Source organism: Vicugna pacos, chromosome 7 (genome assembly GCF_048564905.1).
Source record: "Vicugna pacos chromosome 7, VicPac4, whole genome shotgun sequence".
NCBI classification, from domain to species: Eukaryota; Metazoa; Chordata; class Mammalia; order Artiodactyla; family Camelidae; genus Vicugna; species Vicugna pacos.
Window position 1 is genome coordinate 14,573,565 of NC_132993.1, and position 26,193 is coordinate 14,599,757.

Genomic DNA, 26,193 nt, shown 5'->3' on the forward strand with positions numbered 1-26,193 from the left:
TGGGGCACAGGGGTTGCCATTTGGGAGGCCTCTGGGATTCCTCTCACACTCTTTGCCCACATTCTCACACCCCCTGCTCAGTTAGAGGTGAAGCTGGAGGGATTGGACATTTATAAAATTCTTGATATTCAAACTTAACTCTCCATAACCACATGGGAAGAAACCTAAAAAATCACATTCTGATTCCTGAGCTGAGGATATCAGAGGACGGAATGACAAAGGCACTTCAGGTCCAGGGGCCGGGACCAGGAGGAGCGGACCCGGAGCTGCATCCGCATTCCCAGCCCGCCGCTCTCTCCCGGGCCTCTTTTCATCAAGCCTGACATCCCAAGTGATGGATTCGCTAACACAGCCTCAGAAAAGCTCTAGGTGACTGATGTGATTTCTGATTAAGATTGCTATGCGTGTGTGGAAATAAGAAAGAGACAGAGGGGGAGACAGAGAGAGAGAGACCACCAACCTGAGAGGAACCTCATGTCCAACAGAGAGGCGGGCTTGGTGACAGACAAAGCAGTTAATTGTGAGCAGTTCCACCCAAGGGCCTGGGAAACTCGAGCACAGAGGGGCGGCTGTGACCCATTTGGCACAGGCAGTGCTGGCCTTGCATATTTCAACATCCTCCCTGGTCAAACACCTGGGTTACCTCATGAGTGCAGCCCTGTTCTTAGAGATTTATGATGTTTACCAAAGCTGGCAGCTGGTAATTTGTAGGAAAGGTAATGCTCTGGGAACCCATTCTGTGACCCAATACCCCCCTGGAGGGCTTTAGTCCCCCTGCTTACTGTTCTTGCTGAATGGCTGGCCAGTTTCTACAGCGAAGAAAGTGCTTTCCACTCTCCTATGGCCCTCTTGATCCTTTGGTATCTGCCATGGGCCATTTTTGAAATCAGCCCCCTCCTGTTTGAAAGGCATGAGGCCTCTCTTATTAGTGTCAGGTGACCTGGGCCTGTCTTTATAAAGTTTGCTTCCATTGCATCACTTGACATATGTAATCATGGAAAATGCCTCACTCTGAATTTCTCAGGAACCTTACTTGTTTGTCCTCCCAAGGGATTTTCTTCTGTTACTTGAGTTTACTCGCTATGGAGGAGGAAAAGTCCGCAAGATGGAAATTCCAGGGGTAGAAGTGAAAGCAGAGGGTGATCACCTTGCTCTCAGGGAACTCAGCAAGTGAGCGGGGACTTGAGCCCAGGCAGTCTGAGCCCAGAGCCTTGACGATTTCCATTTCTGCCACGTCTCCAGGTGACGTGATGCTGCTGCTGGGAAGCCTGCACTTTAAGAACGAGGTACTTTAGACGTGAAGAGAGCATCTCAGCATCAGTCACCTTTACAGTAAGAAGGATCTTGAGAGATTATGCTGTTGGAGGTTTACTGACTGTATTCAGAGCCTTAGGGTGCTGAAGAGGTACTGCAGGTGGAAGCAGTAGCCAAGGAGTGGTCCCCGGTTTTGGTGCAAGATATAAGCAGCTTATTTTCATATGTTTTATATATTAGAGTTTTATACATGGCTTTAGTTGATAGGTTTTTGCTACTTAAAACGAAAGTGGCACGACCAATCTAGTCCAATACTTTCTTTCCAATATGTAAATGCAGAAATAAGAGACAGAGACTCACCTCAGATCACAGCACAGCATAACTAGGTTTTCCAAGTACGTGACCTCTCACACTATACAATTTAGCTGCACATGTGTAACGGGCTCTTGTCTCTCAGCTGCAAACTCCCCCTTCTACACTTTACCCTGTGCTGCTGGAGTTGGGACTCTGCAGAACACATGTCTGTGTTGCTCACTGGCTCCAGGTTCAGCTGTCAATAGTGGGTGCAAGAGGGAGATTTGGAGTAACAGAGGTTTAAGTGCCTGGGCTTTATCTGAGTCCAACTGGATGTCTCTTTTCAAAATTAAAAAAAAATTTTTTTTTGGCAGGGGGAAGGTAATTATGTTTATTATTTATTTATTTGGTTTTTCAATGGAGGCACTGGGGATTGAACCCAGGACCTTGTGCATGCTAAGAATGCACTCTACCACTCAAGCTATACCTCCCCCCTCTTTTCCGAATTTCTGGATTTCTACTTTCTAAGCAATGTTCTGACTTGCACATTAGAGAGCTAGTGGAGCTGTGACTTCAGCATAGTCTGTAATTCTGTAATGCACACAATTAAATATTGTTTGGTTTTCAGTGATGTTGGCCCAGTGGTTACAAGAGATAAGAGATTCTTTTAGGGCTGCCACATAACTTCTCTTCTGTGATTTGTGATAAGAATTTAGACTTGAGCTTGTCATTTCTCTCTGCAATCACTTGGAGTACTCAGAAGAATCCAGCCCACACCACAGTCCTCACGGTTATCATTGCCGCCATAGTGGTTGAGGACATCAGCCATCTGTGCTCTCAAGGCACTTTCTTCAGTGGGCACTTTATCACAATCAACCTCAGGTGTTCATTTGATTAACTGTGGTGCCATTGCATTGCAAGATTATTAGCATCCTATTTCTCATTGGCATGGAGCCCATCACTGGGTTCAAACCCAAGGACACAGCCAAACCAATTCCTGAACGTCATCTATGAGACTCTGACACCTGACATACCTGCTGTCAATTTTTGCACCAATAGGGACCAGCCACGTGATAAACCACACCAGTTATTTTAACAGAGAAAATGAATATAAATATTAGTTTACTATATATAAGGTTATTAACTAGACAACTGAAAATAAAACACTAAGGAATCATGAAGCATCACAAAGCAGCTTACAGGAGGATGGGTTTGGACCTAAGAGAACATAAAAACAGGCATAGGGTATACTGTGCTTCTGAATATATAACTTTCCTTGACTTCTAAGCCTATCAAATCTCCTGAGACTGAGTCTGCATTCTTTTTTTTTTTTTTTTTGGCAGGGAGGTAATTAGGTTTGTTTGTTTATTTATTTATTTATTTACTGGCGGTACTGGGGATTGAACCAAGGACCTTGTGCATGCTAAGCACGTGCTCTGACACTGAGCTATACCTTCCACTGTAAGTCTGTATTCTTATAGCACTTTTTACTTATTCTGCAATGCCAGCTTTGCATTGTGCTATTAATATCTCTATACATGTGTGTCTTCCATTAACAGTGGATTCCTCAATGGTGACTCTCATCTCTGCTAGACGCCCTAAAACATGGAACAAAGTAGGTCAATAAATATAGAAAAGAATAATGAGTCATGATACTGCCAAACTTGCGTTAGTTAACAGAGTACTCAGTGTAGACTCTGTTCTAGAGAAAGGGCCTGTCTTGGGATTCTATCTTTAGGTTGTCACACGGCCTTCTGGAAATGTTGGCTCTGTTGCAAAGCTTTATGCTGTCCTTCAATGACTCCAAAATAGATACTTTCTTCTACCTTCCTAATGTGATTTCTCAGCTCCTGCTCATTACCCAGCAGCTAGAGAGGCTGAATAAACCTACATCTATGCCAGTCCAGGAAGACTGTGCGTGATGAACATCCAGTGCTGAGAAGAGGTTATGTTCTGAGAAGATATGAGTTTTTGTTGGATTCCTAAGTAGATTAAATGAAGCTTCTCAAGCCAACAGAGAAGGTATCTGTTGTAAAATGATTTCAAATCATTTTAGAGATAGAGGCAAGTTTCATACTTGCCTTATAAATTTTCAGAATAGTTACTCCTGTGTGAATTTAAATTAAAAAAATCTTAGAATTTATTTCATACTTTGACAGTTGTAGAAGGGTTGGTTGAAAGCAGAATTTGATAAGGGAAAGAGTGAGTTTTTGTCAATTTTTTTTTGAGTTGCAGACAACAAAATCCCACCTGGCTAGTTTAAGCAGTGAGAGATTGATTGAAGGATAGAGCTGGTTCTCACGATTATTGAGAGAGCTGAAGAAACAGATTCTAGGTTGAACTTCTGGGAATGACTCTTCAAAACACACTGCAGAACTGGGTGACTATAGGAGTCACCGCCTTTGCCACAATCAAAAAATTGAGATTCAGGAAGCTGCTACCATGACTATCCCATCATTTCTGTCACAAACAGGAAGGAAGGGGATCAGGAATCCTAGCTAAACCACAAGGCAAGTACCAGAGCTACTGTCTCCAGAACAAGTTGCCCTGCCACCATCCTCACCCACAAACCAGATACCACACCCCTAACCTTGGCCCCCTCGTGACTTAATTCCCGAAGTCTCTTATAGTGCATCTGGCTGGCTGTTCCCTAAACCACCTGCAAAACAGCTCCAAGAGAGACTGGGAAATAGAATTTTCTTTAAAAATAATTTGTTCTATTTTGTTACTTTCTGCTTTTTGCTTTCCATTTTCTGCTTCTTGGAAGGTGTTGGGGTGGATGCTGAATAAGCCAATACCTGAAATAGATCTGGAGAGAGAGAAGTCAGACGACTCTCAAAGAAGTCTGTCTGGAGACCTGTGTGGGGAGTGAGGGCTATCAGGAGGACTCCTGACTTCAGCAAGATGGCCGAGGGATGGGCAACCAAAAGGGAGGGAAGAAAAAAAGAGAGTGTTACTGAAATGCCTGCAGAAAAACACCTAAAAGCATTTTGTAACAATATCATACTATAAATAAGACATACCATAGTATGAAGTTATTTTAGAGTTTTTATTATGTTTAATCTTTGATCTTTCATTTGATTCTCACAATAGTCTTGTGAGGTAGGTAAAAAGTTTTACTTTCTACTAATTCCTTCACTCCATACACGTTTGTTTTATACTGTTAGAGTACAACTCTATTTAAAATTCAATATTTTAAAACTTTTATTAAAAGTAAATAGAATTTTCTAGCTCTCTCTCCACTTTACTTTTTTTGTCTGTCCTTGGACTTGATGTTAAAAATTTCCCCTGTGTTAACAGCTTCTATTTTCCATTAAATATAAGAGAGGGATGGGGGAGTAATTAAAAAAATAAAGAACAACAATCTTTAAATAAAAGGTAGATATTTAAACTGAATTCAGAAGTTGAAATAAAGAGTATGTCTCAGAAACTGTAGAGATTGCGGCATCAGACAAAGAAAGCAAATGGGGAGAACAAACCACCCAGACAAGGTATCAAGCCAGCTGAAGTTTATCTTTGAGCATCTCCTGTTTCTCATTTTAGTAGGCATCCTACTGTCTGGTCCCCTGGTCACTCATCCTGCTTGCTTTCATTGGTGGTAAAGCAAATAAAACTGTCCTAAGAAATGTACACTGCAGAGATTCCTTGAAGAGAAGTGGATGGATTCATTTGGCTGCCTCCTTGGGGCTCACCCTAATTTATATTCATTTTTCACTGGACAGTGATTACAACTGTATCACTGTAAAACTGGCTTTGAGAACTACTGGCACCCAAAATAGACAGTAATTAATAGCCTGTCCTTCAAACTAGAAAACATCACACTTTTCCCACAGGGGCAATGGCTGGTCATTTTTATAGATTTCTTAGAGCTTCAGAATTGCCACCTGTATCTTAAAATCAGATCTACCTACCTTTGTATGACATGGCTAATGGATGGTATAAATCAATTTCGTCAGGGATCCCAACCACCCAGTTCATGGAGAAGCTGTATCTGGCTCTCCCTCTTTACTCTGCATCAGGGTCCATTTCAGTGTCTATCTTGGTTCCCACCCTCTTACTTTCTCTATCAGCTCCAACTTCATAGGGTTATTTGAATTTATAGAATAAATCATCCTCTCAAGTCTAGAGGTAACAATGCCTGTTTGAGCCTGATTGGTGGCAAATTATCAGTCTCAGACAATTCAGGCTTATCCAGTAAGTTTAGAGTTAGCCAGTTGTTTCAAACCTTCTTGCTCTTCCCTGATCTTTACAATCCCTAGAATAGTGTCTGAGTTCCACAGAACTTAGGGAATGAACTGGAGAGAGATGGAGAGATGGAGTTTGGGTCAGGAGCATCTTATCCTTGGTCATTCTGTTTCCTGCAAAGATTTTAATCCTCTCCTATCTTAGGCTATAGACTATGATCGTGACCAGATCACTCCAGTGAAGTGCCAATTGTGATCCCTTTAATAAAAAGTTGCCTTACCAAGCTCTGAACCTCAAACTCACCAGCAGTTTGCCATAACCTACCATGAAAAGGAAAGGCAGACGGCTAATCCTTCTAGTGGTTTCAATAGGTTTTGGTCAGTTGATTTGAGAATCTAATCACCACTAGTTGGATGTACGAATATACATCAGTAGGCATGTATTTTCATGAAGTGATGATGTGAAATAGAAGAATTCATTCTGCACTATTTTTTTTTTTCCTACTGGTAAGTCCAATTTCCTCACACCCCTTCTTCCTTTGAGTAGCTAGACAAAACCACAATGCAACCCTCAGGAGAGAATGCTTATTGCAGATCACAGGAAAAAAGAGCCAAATTTTTGACTTCTGGGTAGTAATCAATTTGGGGGCCTCCAAAGCCTCGGGGGTACTCAGGGCATAAAAGTTATAGCAATAAACAACGAATTGGTTCAGTAAGAGATAGTTCTTCCTCCCCCGGACTAACGATTTTACAGGCCACAAGAGAAGCAAGTTAGAGGGAGCAGGATTGCTAAGACCTCAGTGTGTCCCTCAGTAAGGATCGTGTAACTCTTCCCTTCGGGGAAAAGAGGACAGAAAACATAATCCTATGAGTTTACAGGTTACAGGAACAGATGAAGCCGTTTCTCACTTGTGGAGAACACAGCACATCTTACAATATCCTTTTATTTCAACCCCTGGCACTTTACAAGGAACAAAATAGGAGTAGAAGTGATTGCGGCGGGGGTGGGGTATCAAAGATACATTCTGGCTCTGCCCTTCAGCAGTGACTTTGGGTAAATTACTCAGCACCCCTTTCTATTGGGCTGTGCTATTGGTATGATCAGATGGGATAGTGTTAAATCACATTGTGAACTCTAATCTCAGAATTATAAGCTAATTACACACAGAAAACACCAAACTGGATGGCCCACATTAAATATATATATAATATATGTATTAAAAGGTATATGTACATTAAGTATATATACGTTTTATATGTGTGTGTATTCAAATAAGAGAATCTTTAATAGAATCGGGATGTGACATGATAGAAAGACCATTGGCTGAAATATGGGTCCTAGTTTCAGCCCAACCACAGCCATATTGCAACTGGATGATTTTAAGCAGGACATTTTATCTCATCTCCCTTAGCCTCTTCTAAAAAATAAAAAAGGGAAAGACCAGATGGTCTCAGTAATCTGTTCCATCTCTGGATAACTATGATTTTGACAACTTATGCCTGTTATGTTTCATCTGAGTTCTTAATCAGGCAAGAATGAATTTTAATTATTTGCTTTGGTCAGAAATAAAAATAGGAAAAAAAAAGGATTGTTTGAAAAGAAGAATCAGTATGAATAAGTCAGCTCTCCATCCAGTTAGAAGCATTCTTTAAAATATTTAAGTGGCCTTGCCATTCATACATTTATGTAATGATTTATTCTAACATGTATTGAGTGATTTCCAGGTACCAGTTTTGGGAATCCAGGTAACTTTCCTGTCCTGCCCTAAAAAGGGACTTACATTGTCAGGAATTAAGTAGCTCTCAGATGCTGTACCTCAGTGGATCCAGCAGGATGCAGTATCAGAGTTAGGACAGGGATAGGAATGAACTTTCATGGAGGCTGAGACTAACCATAGGGCAGAGCTAACATCTACCAAAGCCCAAACTTGAAACCTTATATTCAAAGCAACTGGCATGGGCACCATTGACATCTAATGAGTTTTCTTTGTTCCTCTGCATATTGACTACTTGTGGCACGTGTAGAGCATTAGATAGATCACATGGGGCTAGTGTACATCAACCCAGTTATTTTCATATGAGGAGTCTGAAGTCTTGAGAAGTGAAAAGACTGCCCAAGATTGCGTGTTTGCGAATGGCAAAGCCAGAACTAAAGGTTTGTGTCTTTTCTGCTTCTTAATGCTGTGATTTTCCCACCTTCTTTAGCTCTACTACTTGAACAACGACTTATTATCATGGCATCCTAACACAAATGTGATCTTCCTAAAACACAAGTCCGGTTTTATTTTGAGGATGAATTTAGATATTTCAAAATCTCAGGAGTTATCATATTTAGCAATGCAAAGTAAAGACAAGTAGATGCTAGCAAGGAGGTAAAGAAATTCAGAGTACATTTCCAAATCTGCTGGAAGATGAAAACTCAGCTATTTTTGTTATCCTTGGTCCAGATTTTTCTGTTTCTATAAAAAAAATTTTGTGAGTAAAGCTGTATAACCATTGGCTTTGGCATTTTTTCAAAGGGTTTCTTTCATTTTGCAGAAGACCTCATTTATTCCTAGCTCTCCCTGCTCCCAGGGGGCTGGAAACTCAGCCAGGGCATCTGATTTATATAATTAGCCTTTCGTGAGTATGGATGGCCTCTCACTCCGGCATGAAGTGAGGTGAATTTGAGGAAAAACACTCTTCCTTTATCCTCCTCCCTACCCTCCCTCGCAACTCTAGTTCTCATTTGTAACCCGATTTACCAGGGAAAGCAATGATTCTACAATCCACTGTGATCTCACCCTGTCAGAGCTTTCAGCCAGAAAGACTTAGAGGCCATCAATTTCATCATAATGGGTGTATAATGACGGTCCCTTTGGTATTGCTCTCACCCAAATCCCCATTTAGAGACTGCGACTGGAAGGACAAAGGCTAGTGTTTCAGGAAGGGCAGATTTAGGGAAGATCAGCCATGGAAATCAGCATTGGCTCACATGGCCGGGACCTAATGAGAATCTGGCAGAGACCCAAGAGGAGCTGAATCCACTTTGCCTCTGCATTCTAGTCGCCGTTTCAGTGCTTTTCGTGAGAATCTGTAGAATCGTAAGGGAGGAGGTAAGGGAGCCATGCAGGGAGGGAGTAATCACAAGGGTCCTTGCTGCAGGTTGGCCTCTGTCCTTCTCAGAACACTGACAAAGCTAGAGCCTCTGATTGCTTCTGCTGTGAGAGATTCTTCCACACACATCCCTGCGTCCCATTGTGTGTGAGATGCTCTCGGGCCTTGCCCTCGACCGTGGTAAGGATGCATGCTTCAGGTTTACGAGGTTTCCGCTTGATGATTTGAGCTCATGTGAATTGGCCGATTTTACTATCAGCCTCATCATTGTTTCTTCCCAATCACAATTTGTTACCTCCTTCATGCATATTCTTATGCTCAAAATCTGACAGGCAGATGGTCAGAAAAGTGTCACTTAGAGATGGAAAAACTAGAGAATGTGCAAACAGTCATTTAGGACTAATGCCAAATTTTCTGGCAAATCAGTTTTAGATTTCTATTTGAAAGTAGCTGGACTATGTCAGCAAGGAAGTAGGGAGGCTTTGTTTCCTACAAATACAATTTCAGTCGAGCTGCAAGGGTGCAGGTGATGTCCTGCTGGTGGACGAGCAGTGGACTGCAAGGTGGCAGAAACATCTTGCCTGAACTTTTTTTTTTTTTAAATCTGAATGCATGTGGTGTTGGCTTTGATTCCCATAAAATGAAAACTTTTTAAATTTAGAGTGCTAATCTCAGAGATGGCAGTCATATGGAAAAGACAAAACAAGTTTTCAGGCAGATGATTAATAAATCATTAAATGTTTCTATCTTGTGAGGGAGGACGAAATGTGGGGAATGCTGCAGAATTACTTAACTAATTTTGAGACTGATCTGAATTTAATGCTGACTCTTCTTCACACCTAACATTCTTATATTGAGAAGAAATAGTCTTTGTTTTCTGACCTCTCTGCTGCTACCAGGTTGGTTGACTATGAGGCCATTGGCCAGTCTGAGTTGGGTCACAGTTTTGGTTGCACTTTGATCTTGGGGACATCAATTTGCTCAGCCAAGATTGTTGAAATAAAGATTGACTCTGTGTAACCCGAAGAATACACCTGCTATAACTTGCTTTCTGACACGTAAAGACATTTCCTGTGGATAAGTAGATGAGTATAGATTTTATTTGTCGGTTCCCAACTCCCTGAGCTGTATCTCCCAGCTTCCAAACATGCAGTCGAGATGTTTAAAGAAAGAGTAGTCCCAGAGGCTCACGCCTTCTCCCTTTGGTTCTCCTTTAGGTGCACTCTTGTTTTAAGAAGCTGTGACACAAGTAATAGGCATTCATTTTTGGAACAGTTGGTCCCTTGTAGGTAACTCCATTTGGGGACGTGTGCAATGCTGCTTCCCCTGCGTGCTGGTTTTTGTGAACTCACGACCTCCACGCCACACCAGATTCTTCCTCCTCTGCATTTCTTTCCTGTCACTCCTCCTCTGTTGCCCTCCCTGTTTCTTAGCTTGCTTTTCAGCCAGTAGGGCTTTCTTCTTCATCGCCTACTTATTGATGAATGAGTTTTATTCATCTTTCTCTCTCTCTTTTTTCTGGGGAGGGGCAGTGAAGGGGAGTGGGGTGGTCTGTGAATAGCTATAGAGTTTGCCTGCTCCCATTTTTCCACTTGGCTATTCAGTTCCATGGAGACAGAAAATGGAGGGGAGCAGCAGGGTGGGAGGCACCAGGGTCAGAGGTCAAGAGTGGCCACCTTTTGAATGAAAGCTTCTGATTTCCACTGAGGATAACATATTGTAACCCAAAGTAACTGTGCAAGTACTTGGCTGTCAGAAGGCTCAAAGCAAAGGGAAAGAGGAGAAAAAAGGAGGGAAAGATCAGAGAGAAGGGGAGGAATGCTAACCCCGGGGTCAGTTAACATTATCTGCAGTGTTCTTAAAGGTCATGTTTGGTGACTCCATGCGAGAGCCATTGTGCTTTGTTCCCCTTTGTATCTTCGCAAGGGGTGGACCTGGAACATAGTGTGCAGCCTGTGTACAGATGACAGCCTTTCCACCTTGTAGACAGCTTTATTTTAAACTATTTAATTAGGTGGCAAACTATTGTGCAACATCAAAGCTTTTTGGGGGGTAGGGGTTAAGCTACGTGTTAAATTTATTGCCATGTCTTTTCCATGACCAGTACTCGACAGGCCATTTGTATCCTGTTGAGCTTTACGTATGTGCTTAAGTGCGTCTGCTTTAGTGTCTTCGTGATCGTCTACTGGCTAAAATGTAAGAAATTCTATAGAAGTGGTTCAGTGAGTGAGATTTGTTTGGTTTTTCACTCATACGTGCTATTTTAATACTCCCAAATAGAACTGTGATGAGGAACGGATTAATAAAATCAAATTGTAATTTTCCCACCGAATTTTTAAGGGCTTGGTCGCCATTCTGTTCATCTTTATGCCCATAACACTAACCTCAGCAGTGTTCAGTGATCATGTGTAGGAAGAATGAATGTTAAACAAAGAGGATTTAGGGATTTTTAGTCATCTTAAGCACTTTTTATATGCCAGGATATTGCTTGATTTATATCAAATGATCTTAATACAGACTGAGAGTCATCCTAAGAGAAGTTTCCATGTGATTAGGCTTGGGAAAATTTTTCACTCTAATAGTACAATAATAATCAGATGGAATCCTCAGGAAACAAACCATTCAACCTAAGTCTACAATAAAATAAAAGGACGTTCTACCGAACCGTCGTTTTAAAACCTGACAGCTCATCAGAATCACTTGGGAAACTTAAAAGTTCTTCTTGCTGGGCTTCATAGCCGGTGGTTCAGTTGTGTGCCTTGTTTTGTAAACTGCTGTCATAGCACAGGGGGAAGTAAAGAAGGAAGGCATCTCGCAAATAAACTCTTCAAGTCTGAAGCCCTTGGTAGAGCTCAGAGCCATATACAACAAAATTCCATTACAACAACAACAACAAAAAATACAAAGAGAGTGTTATAAAACAAAGCTATTTCCATGTCTCATGCAGCTGGCCCATAGAAACAGTGCCTTATTGATATGATTACAATAAATACTATACAATGAATAAACATGAACATCAAGTGCTTTCTCTTTGAGGCCATATAAGTAATAGCTATTGTGTCATGAAGGAGCTAAATTGCGTACAGTTTACATTGAGAGTGGGGAGAACAGAGCAGAACTGATACATTTTTTGAGTTGTTTCGAGATATTTATGCAACTGTGCCCTACCATTAAATAGCACATGCTATATATTCCAACCACCTCCTAAGGAAATAAAATGAGACAATTCAAATGGAAATGACTTCCAATGATACAAACACCAAATAGGTGTACGCTGGCGTCCACTATTGCGTTTTTCTTAACGAAATTTCATTTCCAATGACAGCAACCGTAATATTGTATGCCTCGTGAAATTCCGTAACAAAAATGTTAATCTGGAGATCCTACCTGAGTGTGATTCGAGAGAGAGGCTGCTGATGGTTCAGTAAAACTTCCTGTGATGTTTGGCCTTGGTGGTAAATTCAGCTTCTTTGCACCCATTTTTTATTTCCATTCTTCTTCGCTTTATTTAGCAACATGACCAACACCTATAAAACACTTGATAAATATTAATGAGAATAAGTGCATGAAGAAATAGGGAAAAAATTGTTGAGTGCATTTAAGATAGCTGATGCATTTTTATGCTTCTCAAGTTATTCTGCTGGGATCGACCACCTGTGCTGTAGGCCCTATGGCCACCCTGATGAACATAAAATTCTGAGTCAAATGGGATAAAAGATATAAAAGTATTTACATAGTGAATTTGAATGCAATACTTATCTATCTATCTATCTATCTATCTATCTATCTATCTATCTAATCTACCAAGAAAGAAAGAGGATTTGAATTTTAAAGAGAGGAGTAGTAACATTGCTACCTTGGAGGGGACAGTCATCTCATCTGAGGCCTTTGGTCCCACGTGGCCTCCACTACAAGATTTAGGGTAAAAGGGCATGGACTCTCCACAAAAGGATTTTAAGCCTAGACTGGGTGAAGGGGACTTTCGAGGATTTGGCTCCTATGGTAGAATTTGGAACTTCTCTGGTCTTTTACGTTAAAGAGTACGTTTTGCCTGGGGGCCGCTATGATTCTAGGGTCAGGACAGGATCTCTGGCCAAAGAGTCAGAAGATTAGTTCTTTAGGGCCGATTCTCAAGCAGAGAAGTTAAAAATAGAAGGGTAATGTTTCTTGACACCTGTCCCTTTCACAAGGGCAGAAAAACGGAGGAGGAGTCAGGGCAGAGTCCAGGGCTGTACATTCGATGGGAGTGTGTCTGATTTTCAGTTAGGTTGGAGATAACTGCCCACCATGTTTGGTGGGTTGTCAAGACGCTCCTTTTTGTCCTGCACGATGCTATTCTGCGTCCCTCAGAGGCCTCTCCAAGGCCTCATCAGGCCAAGGAGCACTTTGCACCGATCAGTACAGCACTTCCTAGCTCAGGCCCTAGCTCTTTGCCCTATGTCTTGGTCTTTTTAAAACTCAGCGCCCTGTGTGTAACATGGGGTTAACAGGGATGGCCAGTGGGGTTATAGTAAGGATTAAATGAGATAGGAGCATACAACGCATTCAGTATTATGTTCAGGATCAAAAAGAAAGAAAAAAGAAAAATAACAACAGTAACAACAAACAGCAGTCAGTGTTAACCGTTCTAGGTAGAAGCAGTCAGTTCTGGGCACTGGGATGCGTGAATAACATGACCTCCAGGGTGAGTAGCATGGACCCACAGAGGAGGCACGTAGGAAGTCTAGTGCAATTTTTTATTAAATCCCAAGGAGGCAGTGAACATTCTCTCTGCGCTTAGTACTTAATAAGACACTTTCTAGAGTTCTCCAGTTGTTTCCGGTTAGTCACAGGCTCACCAGGTCTCACGTGGAACTGATTTGACAAGACATCTGGGAAAGGGCAAGGGCCGTATCTTGCCAGTGGCTTGCTGCTGTTAACCAGGCCGGCAGCCATGCCATTTCTCTACATCCCTGGATATATTACAGATCTTGCTTCATTTCTTTGCTTACAAGCTGAAGTTCTGGATAAGAAACCAAAACAGACTTAGCTCTTTTGAAATTCCTGGCAGTGAACCCTAACCCCTGCAGAGAGGTGGTGCCCATGAGCAAAGTGGGTTGAAAGAGTTGGATGCTTCCTGCTATTTCGGGCAGGAAGGCAGGAACTAGTCCTGATTTACAATAATTATGGGCAACAGGGCCAGGAATAAAGCAGGGCTTCTATGAAAACAATCTGTTCTCAATATGGTATGCTGAGCCACCAAGAATGTGCACAGAATTCTGACTAGGTCTCACTGTGTCTCAATGGACAAGTATTTATTAATGTGAATTATAATAAGAAGTTGATAACTCTTTAATTACCAACATTTTTGTGTTAAAACCTGCAGAAGGATCAGAAAATTAAAAAAAAATTACATTAAAGAATCTACTATATTGAATGACTGGGACACTTATCTCGGTTTAATGTCTGCTCAGAGACTCAGAAAGCTTTTGGACAGTTCAGATCAATATCTGGCTAAATTAGGAAAAAGAAAATCTAAAGCCTGTTTACTCAGCTAGTGAATACAGAGTTTGGGATTCGTTCAATCAAAAATTAATCAAAATTTGGATTAACACAAATCTCAGGCTTTTTGAAAACTCAAGATTAGAAGCAATAATGTTTTTATATCTAAGAATTCTGATTGTACTCTTAAAGATGCCCATGGACCTATTTCTTGTTCATTCTTGCTCCTTAATCCCTGATTTAGGTATTTTGTGTTGAAAGCCTGTAAAATAGTCTGCTTGTAACAGTTTTTTGCTGCCTGCAGTGTGGGCTACCTCTGTCATGTGGACCATAGGAAACAGATTCAGGGCAAACTTGTGACAGGATAATTAGATGCAGACTGCAAACAGAAACATTTCCCCATTTCAGCTCATCCTAGGGGGAAGCGTCTAGACCCATGGAATCCTCTTGACCTAACTTAGCAGCTCTCTGGGATATGTTCTATTGCCCCTTCAGCAACCCTTGCTCAGTTTTTTCTGTTCTGCTCCGAATACCAGGAGGCTGACCTTTATGGGAAACCTTAGCAGATTCCTTCGCCATCTGGCTGTCGGTTGGTTATCTTCAGTCAGTGGAGGCACTGTCAAGAGATCAAAGAGGGAAAAAGAATGAGTCTAGGCTGTTGATTTCACTCCCTCCCTGCTCTCGCAGGAGTTTGCAGAGGCTGGCCATCTTCAAGCTGTCCTTCCTCCAGTTCAAGCTTTCTTGAGGTTCTGACATTTATTCCTTCGGTTTTCCACCTCAGACTAAAGGTGGTAGAACCTTCTCATTGCTCACCTGAAGATGTTTTGACACCTCCCCTTGGATTTGCTTAACTCTTCTCACATCATTTAAAATAACACATTCATTCATCTCTCCTTGATGAAGCTATAGGGGCTGCCATCTACTGAGACTCCTCTCCGTGCCTCTGCATGGAAATTCCATTCCATTCAGAGAGGTTTACTTGCTGTGTCTTAAATAGCCTCTGTGGCTTTTCCACCTCCGCGTGGCTAAGGGTCCCCGTCCCTTCATACCACAAAATCACACCAAAACCAAACTTAATCATGCTCGCCTGACTGGCCACTCCAGAGGCAAGTGGTGATAAAGATTCTTTGGAAAAAATTATCATGGGCTATTTTTTAACATGCCTTGTTTTTAAAGAAAGTATTATTCAACATTATTTATCTGGCCATGTCTTAGGGAGCCTTCTTTGGGCAACGTTCATTTCTTTCAATTCTATACATTTCCCCAAGATGTCAGCCTCTTTGTCATGCACACTGGTAAGTATATATACTGATTAAAGTTAGCTCTGATTTGGGATACTTTTTGAGTCTTTTGTGCAGTCAAGTAAGCATAAAATAGCTTGATAATCCACACTGCAACAAATTACAACAAGCATGACCAGCTAGGACTTCTGAGGTCATCAGATCTGCCTTGATTTTCAGGGTCTGATGGAGACCAGGAATGTCGGGACCAGCTCAGATACCTAGAAAAATAATCGTGTCTCTGTGTCTCACTAGTGTGCAATTATGAGCTAAATGGTGTGATTCCTGGTATTGCTAAGCCAGAAATTGTACAAAGTGCCCTCTGTTTAAATAAGCGTCAACTTAGGGAGTGTGAAAGCAAAGACCTACAGCCCACCTCTCGCTACTGCAGAAATCCTCAAACAATTGGCCACAATATGAGTAGGGTGAGTTTGTTGTGGTTGTTTTAAATCAGTAGTATGTCTAAGAAAATATTCATTGGAAAGACAAGTAATATTAAAGTGATCTCCTGGCATCAGGCAATTAATAGAGATGTGAGCTCCAAAACAAAATTGTCCTTGCTCTTCCACCAGGAGTCTCCATTTCTTTACCTCATCCTTTCCTTTGTCAACTTGACTATTTAAACATTAGTGTTTTAATAGTTCTATCTGTGTTTTGCTGTTTGTGGAATTTCCCCAGAATTATGGTATTTTAACCTTCTACATCTCAAAGTTTTGTTGATCGCTTATGGAAGTATTTATCATGATCATTAATGTAAGTGATGATGATGACAATAAGGCTTATTAGGGTTATCAGGTGACTTCATATATACTTATCTCACTACAATTCTAACTGAAATAGAGAGAATGGATTATTTTTATGTTTTTACCTAAGGAGATGGAGATTCTGCAAGATCTCATGATTTGCTCTTGATTTTGCAGTAAGTAAATGAGAGTTCGGAGATCAGCATAAACAAGGTTTTCTGAGTAACAGCTTCTGCCTCTCCATTGCATCCTGCTACCTAGACTTTTGAATTATGTTCACTAATCACTCAAGGTACATGTGATTCTCAAACAGAAAAGAAAAGAGGGAGAAGCTAAGGGAGCTAATAGTGCCCTAGTTAGGTTCAAGTTTCTCCATCATCTTTCTGGAGGACAAAGCTCCATCTGGTGTAGTTATTTGCACAGGTGGAGTGGAAAAAATCTGTACAGAGACATGCTGGCCAATACAAATAAATGTGAGTCAATACATAATCTTAATTTTTCTTGTCACCACATAAAAAAAGTAGAAGGAAATCAGGTGAAACTAATTTTAATTATATGTTTTATTTAATCCAGTCTATAAATATTATTGTTTCATCATGTAGTCAATATAAAATAAATGAGAAACTTTGTATTCATTTTTTTCATACTGTCTTTAAAATTCAATGTGTATTGTGTACTTGCAGCCCATTGTAATTCAGACCAGTCACGGTTCAAGCATTCGCCTGGAATGGGTGGCTATTTAATTGAACAGAGGCTCTAGAGCAGTGAAAAATGGCACCTTTGCCAGGTGGAGTTGAGATGTCCCACTAGCACACATGGCATGTGGGACTATAGTGGTGTCCGCTTGGACAATAGCAGAAAGAGCATTCATGCCAAAGGCCAACCAATAAAGGAAGACCCTTTGAATAACATCTACTAGACTTTAAGCTCTGTGAGGGCCAAGACTGAGCTTGTCTTATTCCTTGCTCTGCTTTTAATGACTAGTACAGTGCCCAACTCTTGAATAAACGAATTCTTGATGGAATGAATGAGATAACTACATTTGAGATACTTTCATGTTCTTCTTTGTTCATGCTAAGTCTTCAAAATTTGGCATACATTACACATTTATTCCACATCTCAGTTCAGACTACCCACATTTCATGTGCTCTATAGCCGCATGTGGCTGGTGGCTACTGGGTTAGACAGGATAGGTATGGATCGTTGGGATTTAAGACTGACTCCATCACCAACATGAATCACCAGATATATGACCCAGGGCAAGCTAATTTATTCCTGTTTCTTGCTAAACTCTCTGGAAGTACGAATTCCAATTTAAAATTATGAATCACTTTATGATAGAGGAAACAATAGCTGAGATCTGTGACATTCACATCTAATCCCACACCTCCTTGACCAAAGCAATTACTGGTACCTTCATTAGCAATCCAAATCACTTGACTAATGGAAATTGGATACCTCTTTGTCTTCTCACCTTCCCCAGGATGTACAAATATGCAATACCACAAAGGCACATAAGTAGAAGCACTGAGAGGAGAAGCTGAAGACACTATAGATAATGAGCTTTTCAGTACCTGTGGCTTGGCCTGTTTTCTGGCAGCTGGGGCAGATGGCAGAGAAACTTGCTAACAGGCCAAACTCTCTTGGTGGGTCAAGAGATGTCCTGGTGGGGAGCAAGTGATCCTAATTTGGCTTCAGACTAGGTACTTGATTGCCAAGCAAAGCAGTCAGTGACTAAATTAAAAAAAAAAGAAAAAGGAACATAAATGTTCAGGACCAGGACTGTTGCATGATAGTCATCATCAAAATGCATCATAACACAAAACTGTGCCCTGCATGTGGTGCCAGTTCCCTGGGGAGAATGAGTAGTAAAATCCATGCCCAGAGTGCCCTGCTTGGGGCTTGCATTCAGCTGAAGGGGGAGAAGCATTGCTAAATTTTGTACCAGGACACTTTATGGGCCCATCCGCAGCCCACTCTAGGACTTAAGCAGCCACATTCAGCACTCAAGCTATGGCTGAAAGGAAGAACTCTCTGGCTAAACTTAACATCAGCAATAAAATACCAGTTTGCAGCTAAATCCTAAAACATGGAAGCCCCTCCATATCTGAAATTGGTCTAAATATGAGTATTATTTCTCCCTAGGAAATAAAATAAAAGGAAACGAAAAGCAATGAAACTCTGTGAGTGCATGCGTAAGAACAGACTTGAGATACAGTTACAATGCTCTGTCAACACTTTTTCCTTGGGTGATATGCCAAAACGTTTCTTTAAGAATTTGAAAGCAAATCCTAGATGTTTTATTATTTCATCAGGAAATGCCGAGATAGAAGCTTTTTAAAAATTATAGCCACGATACCTTTATCACACCTCATAAAAATAACATTTAAGATTCGCTGTTCTACCCTTTCTTAACATCATCTCTATTGCTAGAATCAATCGTTTAGTTGAAAACATAAGTTGCCATCTTCATGGTGCTGTGCGTTGTAGAATCATGCAAAGCTCCAATTCCCAAGATAAAACGTTTCTGTCTTCCCTCAGCACCCTGCACAACAAATTCCACCCTTAATTACTAACCTTTCAAGTATGCTTGCCCAGAAACATTATCAATTGTTATGATGAATGGCTTGTAAAGGTATCTCAGGGTGCTTACATTTTGCTTTTTCCCCAGTAATTAGTTACCCTACTCCAGAGGTGAAAGAATCCTGCTCCAATCTGTGCAAACCAGTTTCAATTACTTATTTCTAGTCCCACGAGTCAGACAGTAGGAGCCATCTATTCATGGATTCTTCTTTTTCTCTCATATCTCTTTGCTTTTAAGCAGTTTTAGGCCTCAACACACTCTGTTGTTTAGCTCCGTCAGGAGACCCCGTTTACATTAATCCTTTTATAGAACCAGGAATAGCTCCAGGAAAGGAAAGCCACACTGAGGGTGACACGTGGAAGAGCTAGTGGGCTGCAGGACATGGCTTTGCTACTTGCCTATTTTTGCCTAGCATTTTGGTAAGAATCTTCGTTTTGGGGAACTGGTGGAAGGGGGAAGAACAATAGGCACGTGAAACCGTGCTACATCTACTTGGTAGGAATTCTGCAGCCATTAAAAGTAGGAGTTAAGACATAACAAAGAAGCATAAAAAAGGCCTTATGGCTTGTTCAGCTTTGAGAATAACAACCAAAATTGTGGGTAGCATGAGATGGGTGACTATGCAAAAAGAAATATGGAAGTAAGTAAAATATTAAGGGTAATTAAATATTAAAACAATTTTGCTATAGTGTTAGGACTCAGGATTCCATTTTTTTCTTTTGAATTACTAAAATATTGTTTTACTCCACATTTTGGTGACTTATTTTTCCCTTTTTGAAGATGACCCGACCAAAGTGCCAAAGCTCACCCATTTGACCCTATGCAGAATATCTTCCAGTGGTGGCAGCAGACGTGAAACCACAACGTTCATGAGCATTTTCTTTGGTTCAGAGCTGCCGAAGACCCAGGAGTCCTCACGCTTTGTTAGAATCCTGGTTTTATTCCTCAGACACAAAGGGATGCAGGGAGTGAATGACATGAGGTCACTAGAGGAAGATGCCAAAGGACATAATCCCAATAAGAGTGGGTGGCTGAAACCCTGGCCTAGTTACACCTACTTTCTAAGTGCGTCAAAAGAACTTGCAGTCATTTCTATCCATTGCCTTTGGCTAGAAATTTATAGGCTTCAGCAACTCTAATTGGAAGCGCCATTTAAAAAGAGTCTGACATTTTCACAGCCTATGAAGGAGAATGTGAAGGAAGACAATTCCCTTCGACTTACTTCAGTTGGAGCCTTGAGGAAACAGAGTAGGGCCCGTTTCTTTGCTCAGTGTGCCTGGCCAGGTTTAGGGTGCTGTTGGGAGCAGTAACTGGCACTTGTTAAGTCAAAACCGGTGGTCAGGAACAGTCAGGGCTTCGTAGTCACTGGTCTCTGAGCTGTAGATGCTGTGCATGTGAGGTATGGGTGTGCACCCAGCTACGTTCGTGGGAACAAGGAGGGACCTGTTAAAGATGAGAGCCTCACTCCATATTTAATTCTCAACCTTCATATAGACTCTTAGATGTTTAATAGTAACCATATTGATTTGATACGACTATACTGAGTTTGGGTCAAATTATTTTGCAAAATGAAAATGACTTTAGTGTATTTTTTGGATGGTAAAAATACACTATAAAATACAGTACTTAAAAGAAATGCAGAAAATTTAGAAAGCATTAAAATAAAATTAAAATATCTTACATTCCACAGATGACCTCTGTCAAAAATTTGATATACCATATGTGTGTGTGCATATATACATTTTTTTTAATTAAATGGGATGGTAATGTATAAACGGAATCAGCAACTTCTTATGTAAATAAATATATCACAACTTTTCGTGTGGGTAATGATAGATCACATTTAAATGGCTACACAGAATTCCATTTATAGATGTATTTAATGAATCCATGCTGGGTATTATCAAATTTTCATTATCATTATTTTGTAGCTTAGTTCAAACTTACACAGTTTGCATGTTTTTTAATGTTCTTTTAAAACGTAAAAATAAATGTTGAAAAAATTTTAATGGCTCACTTTGTGTGAAGAGACGAAAAATCTGATGTAGAAAGAAAAGCAGTTATTCCAAATATAAAATTATTTAGCTATTCTTTTATTTCCTGAAATAGGAACAGAATTGGAGAGGGGGACATAACTCCTTTGTTTTACCAAAATATTTTACATTAGCACTGAGAAAATAAAAGTTGTTTTGAGAGAAATCAGATGACTTTGATTGTCACCTATTGGCCACCCTATTGACCCTCGGATTCTTTTGTTTGATCTTCAGTCAGTCACTTACCTTTTCTACATATTTAGTTCTTGTACACTATGAAGGGATACTGATGATTACTATTTATCTACTCCACTGGGTTATAATAAGGCTCAAATGATATAATGAATGTGGAAGTGCACTGAGCGCTAAAGCATAATTTACATATTATTATTATCATTACTGTCACTCTTGTTATTATTTATAAGTCCACATGATTAGATGACCAGAGGAATCTGAAGGACCTGCAATTTGTTTATTTGTCAAAATTGATTAGACTCTTTACAGATAAGGCAAGCTAATTTTCAAGCTAATCTGAAATATCCATTAAAGTCCTAACCACAGGTTAACACTCTTGATATATGGAAGTGTTTGGCCCCTTGTTTTTGTTTTCCATTACCATGTGACAAATTACTATATACTTATAACAACACCCACTTACTAGCTCACAGTTCCGTCTGTTAGAAATTTGGGCATGGTGGTTGGGTTCTCTGCTCAGGGTCTTGAGACTGAAATCAAGAGTTGGACTGACATCCCCTCCCCATTTCTTTGCTGGCTCTGTTTTCTCAGCTGGGGGCCACTGGCATCCTAGAGGCCATCCATTCTCCTTGCCACATGACCCCTCCATCTCAAAGCCAACAGGAGAGCGTCCCTCGTGCCTAATCCTCTCACAGTTCCCCTGTCTCTGACCACATGACCCTAATTTAGTGGCCTCCTGTGATTAGGTCAGGCCCACTCAGATAATCTCCCTATGTTAAGGTCCATTGATTTAGAACCTAATTGCATCTGGGAACACCCTTTACAGTAACACTTTCTCTCTGAAAAAGAGACCCTCCAGTGCAAAAGTCATTAGTAGGTCTGAGTTCTAGAGAGCTGGGAGATCTCATTTCATTACCAACGTTCTAATTTCACAATGCCAGTCTTAGTCTTATCAGTCCTAAGAGAACAGGATTAGAAATCAGATATACAGAGTTCAGATCTTGTTCCTAGCAAGGCCTGCATGAGTTTCTAGCCAGGCCAACATGCTTACCCTGTGTGATTCTGGTTTTCTACCTGTAAAATGGTGACAATACTACCTGGTTTGCAAGATCATTGTGACTATTAAATAAGAATACATGTGTACAAAGCTTTAGTCCAGCACCTACGTTTAAGTGCAAAATACATAGTAATCTCAGTTTGTTTCAGTGGGGAGGAAAGCAAAAGAAAAGTGCAGATTTATATTCTTTTCTTTTAAAGTAAATCCATCATCCAGCAGAAGGGCTGATTCTGCCATTTTTGTGCTGTTGCTGAAAATGATATCCCATAATAATATCAGTATTAATGAATATATTACTTTCACTTTAAGTTTTCTTGAGAAATGATAGGTCTAAATCTTCCAGACTCCAAAGGAAAATTTTGTTTTCATCGAATAAATGTTCCTTTCCATCTCTTTGCAAATATTTATTCTTGATTTTCAGGTTACAACATACATTAAGTAAACTGAAAAATACTTCAGGATTTTGGCTTTTGATAACATTAAATGAATATACTTGATAATGTGGGTATAATTTTTATTGGAGGCCCCTAGAATGTGCTCAAATATCCTCTAAAGTATAAACAAGTATCACAAATCATACTTAACATAATGAACTGGGAAATGAGGAGCAAAATTGAGAATGAAGCCAGGCGGAGCTTCTGAGTTACCCTCATTTTTCTAGGAAGTATTTGGCCAGGAAGATGTAGGGCTGTAAAACCAAGTCATAACTTTGTTGCTTCATAAAATTCTTGGAAGCCAATATATCCAAACACATAGTTTACTCCTCTGGGCAAGTTGTTCTCCCATTAGAGCAATAGATTGCTCACCTGGGCAAACAGTTTGCTTATTAAACGGCTTATCACTTATCAAGACTCACTTTATGACCTTTGCCTCACTAAACCTTTACTCGATTCTGGTCAATTCCTTATCTTCAAAGATTCGACTGCAACCACGTGAGACCAGACCCCCCCAAACGTATAAATAATCTTCCCAAATCTAATCCTTCTGTGAGACACTGAGACATGGTCAAGGTTATATATTCCCTACTGTAGTAGGTTTAGTAAAATTAGCTTTGCTTAGTTAACAGGTTTTTCTAGTTGGTCTCCTGCAGGAGAGTCCACAGTTGATAATAATTATCACATACACCTTTTATAGTCTGGGAAAAGTATATTCAAGAAGTCCCTGGCTTCAGAGTTGACCACTCTGCACACATTTTGAGAAGCACATACACTACAAGGCTTTTAATTTTATGGGACATTTTGTCATATTGAGCAAAAGAACTACATTTACATTTTCATGAAAACCTTGAAGTTTTAGGTTCTTTATGGATAAGGACCGTATATTATATTTATTTTTTATGTTCACAGGGTCTTGTATATAACAACACTAAATACATTCTAGTTGATGGATTAGGAGCTGAAGGATCAGTTTAAGGTCACTCTTCTTTCTACAATTCTCTGAAAAAATATATATTTTGTTTGTACTTAGATCACATCCTAAATTACCCTAAGCAGAAAGGAACTCCATATTAACCTCCCAAACTGACAAACTTTACATTTGGTAATTCATAAGTTTCTTTTTACAAGTCCCCTGGAAACAGCAGCCATTTAAAAGAAGCACTGTAAGTAGAGATGAACAGTTCACAAATCGTGCATGTGGAATGTCAAGAGAGGAGACGGAAAGACTTTATGAGCCGAACAGCAAATATTATACCGTTTGGGGGACAATCCTGGTGTATTCAGCATGCTGCTTTGTAAACACACCATTAGAATGAGATTTCAAGCTGTGAAATGGGATAGCTGATGATTTCCTATCATAACACATGGATGAGGCATATTATATAATAAATCAAATAACTAATTAGGATTCAAATCCAGTTAACTTCTTATCTGGCTTCACTGTTAACTAGCTGTGTGGCTTGGGGTAAGTTATGCAATCTATTAAATCTTCAATTTCATAGTCTATTAACTGCAGATTAACAATGCCTGCAATTGTTTATCCCACAGTGGTTTTGTGGAATTGAACAAAATAGACACACCATTTTGAGATTGAAAAGTAGTTTATGGTTATTTAGTCTAGTTAGTGCTTTAAAATAAAAAGTGCTTTAAAGGAAAAACATTTAATACCATATATATGGTATTGTAAACGTATCAGACCTTTTGATTTTTAACTCATTCTGAAACTACTCCTCGAAATTTGTTTATGTGCCTGTTTTCCCAAGAGAATTGCCTTATCTCTACATTTACATCATCCAACCTGGTGCCTGGCATTTAGTACACATACGCATCATCAATTTATTTGGTCTAAATGAGTAATGAAGTGGAAAACAAAATCTTTACCTTTGAGGAGCAGACTGGTCTCAGTTTTTCCTGATTTACTTTCTTTTGTGTTAATTTAGTTTACATATCCATAAATTGGATCCTCATTCTTCTTGAGGTGTTACGATAACTGAGGTCAAAATAAGAATCACTGGAAGCATATCTTGCAGTAACCTATAATGAAAGAGTATAAAAATGAATATGTGTATGTATATGTATGACTGAAGCATTATGCGTACACCAGAAATTGACACACTGTAATCTGACTATGCTTCAATGAAAAAAAAAAAAAAGAATCATTGGAAGCTAGTAACTTAAGCTGCTATGGAGGTTTTCTAGAGGTGTGATGAAACGGAGGCTGTCAGCCTCCCAGAGGAGGCAAGTAACCAGGAATAGTGGAGTTTGGAGTTTTTTTTTAGAAAGCTGAGAGTTTATGCCTTTATGTACTAATTCTTTCAACTGATTACCTTTGTAGATGTAGCCTTGTAAAGCCTTACATGCTTTCCTATGTTGCTGATCACATGTAAGAGACATCAGTGTGCAGTGATGATCTTAGCTGTCTTGCAGATATCAATACTGTGACATCTGGGAAAGCTGAATTGTTGGGAGCTATTTGACTGTATCCTAAATGCCTCATATGTGCATATGAGTTTTTTTAAAAATAATTTTCCCATATCTTCCTTTATCTTTATGCTGATACCAGTATACTTGAGGATAGCATTTGCTTTCTTCCAATTTAACTGCAGATATGAAAACCAAATAGCAAAACATGCAGAATTATGTATAAAATTCAAAAAATAATGATTCATATCCTAAGGGTATCAACCATTATGGTACTGTTTCATTTGGTCTGGCTAGTCAGTCTTTTAAATTTTATTCATTTATTCATTCAGTAACTATTTGACAAGTATCTTGGTAGTTACTAAGTATGGAGATTGAAAGATACACAGAACACAGTTTTTTAGATATATAAAATTGCTGGATTTATTTGCCAAAAAAAAAAAGGTGTTATTGTATGGTTTAAAAGAAATAATATCATCTATGTTAGCAACTACTTTAAATCTAGTTAAAATTAGCAACGGCAAGGTAGTAATTGCTAATCCATATGAGTGTTGATCCCTGCTGTCCTAGTCATGTTAGATATAATCAGAATTTATTTTGTATCCTATTGTCTATGTATGAGTTGCCAGGAATTCACTTCATTTATCTCTGAGAAAAGTTAAGTGAAATTTACAGTGGATAGAATCTAGCTGACATAAGGAAGAACTTTCTAACTATTTGAGCTTCCTAAAAATAGAATGTACTGGTTTGTTCATTAGTTCGTTTTTCCACCCATATTTACCATTTGTATATATTAAGCTTGTGGTCCATTAAACGCTTTACTGTATCCTGTGAGCTCCTGTAAAGACAGTTACCATAAATTACTTAAGTTATTGGTTTATAAATACATTCAAACATGGGACTTTCCAGTTATCATTGTTAAATTTTAATTTATTTTTTTCAAGTCAACATTGTAGTCCATTGAAAATATAATTAAGGCTGAATTTATCATCAGTGTAATTTGATATTTGCCCCAATTTTCAGTAGACTGCATATTAACTAGAATTCTCTTGATATTTTCATTCCAAGTACTAGTACAAATTTTTTACAGAACAGAGTTAAAGAGAGAAACTTCTGTGAATTTCTTGTGGGCAT

At 39.7% G+C, this 26,193-nt stretch overlaps 1 protein-coding gene and 2 long non-coding RNA genes across 4 annotated transcripts in view; 1 reads left to right on the forward strand and 2 right to left on the reverse strand.

Moving 5' to 3' along the window:
- The window catches only part of LOC140697314 (uncharacterized), a 37,814-nt gene extending 24,103 nt beyond the window's left edge, over window positions 1-13,711 (reverse strand). Inside the window, exons 1-2 of the long non-coding RNA XR_012074233.1 lie at window positions 13,667-13,711; window positions 12,216-12,365 (exon numbers count right to left, since the gene is read on the reverse strand). This is a non-coding gene — a long non-coding RNA (uncharacterized lncRNA). The remainder of the gene's footprint in view (window positions 1-12,215; window positions 12,366-13,666) is intronic.
- The window catches only part of PTN (pleiotrophin), an 89,848-nt gene that overhangs the window by 24,404 nt on the left and 39,251 nt on the right, over window positions 1-26,193 (forward strand). The window lies entirely within an intron of this gene.
- Window positions 13,756-24,660, reverse strand: LOC140697315 (uncharacterized). The gene is made up of 5 exons (XR_012074234.1): window positions 24,520-24,660; window positions 20,139-20,359; window positions 17,907-18,066; window positions 14,855-14,925; window positions 13,756-13,830 (listed from the first exon to the last, which is right to left on the reverse strand). It is a non-coding gene; the product is annotated as an uncharacterized lncRNA (long non-coding RNA).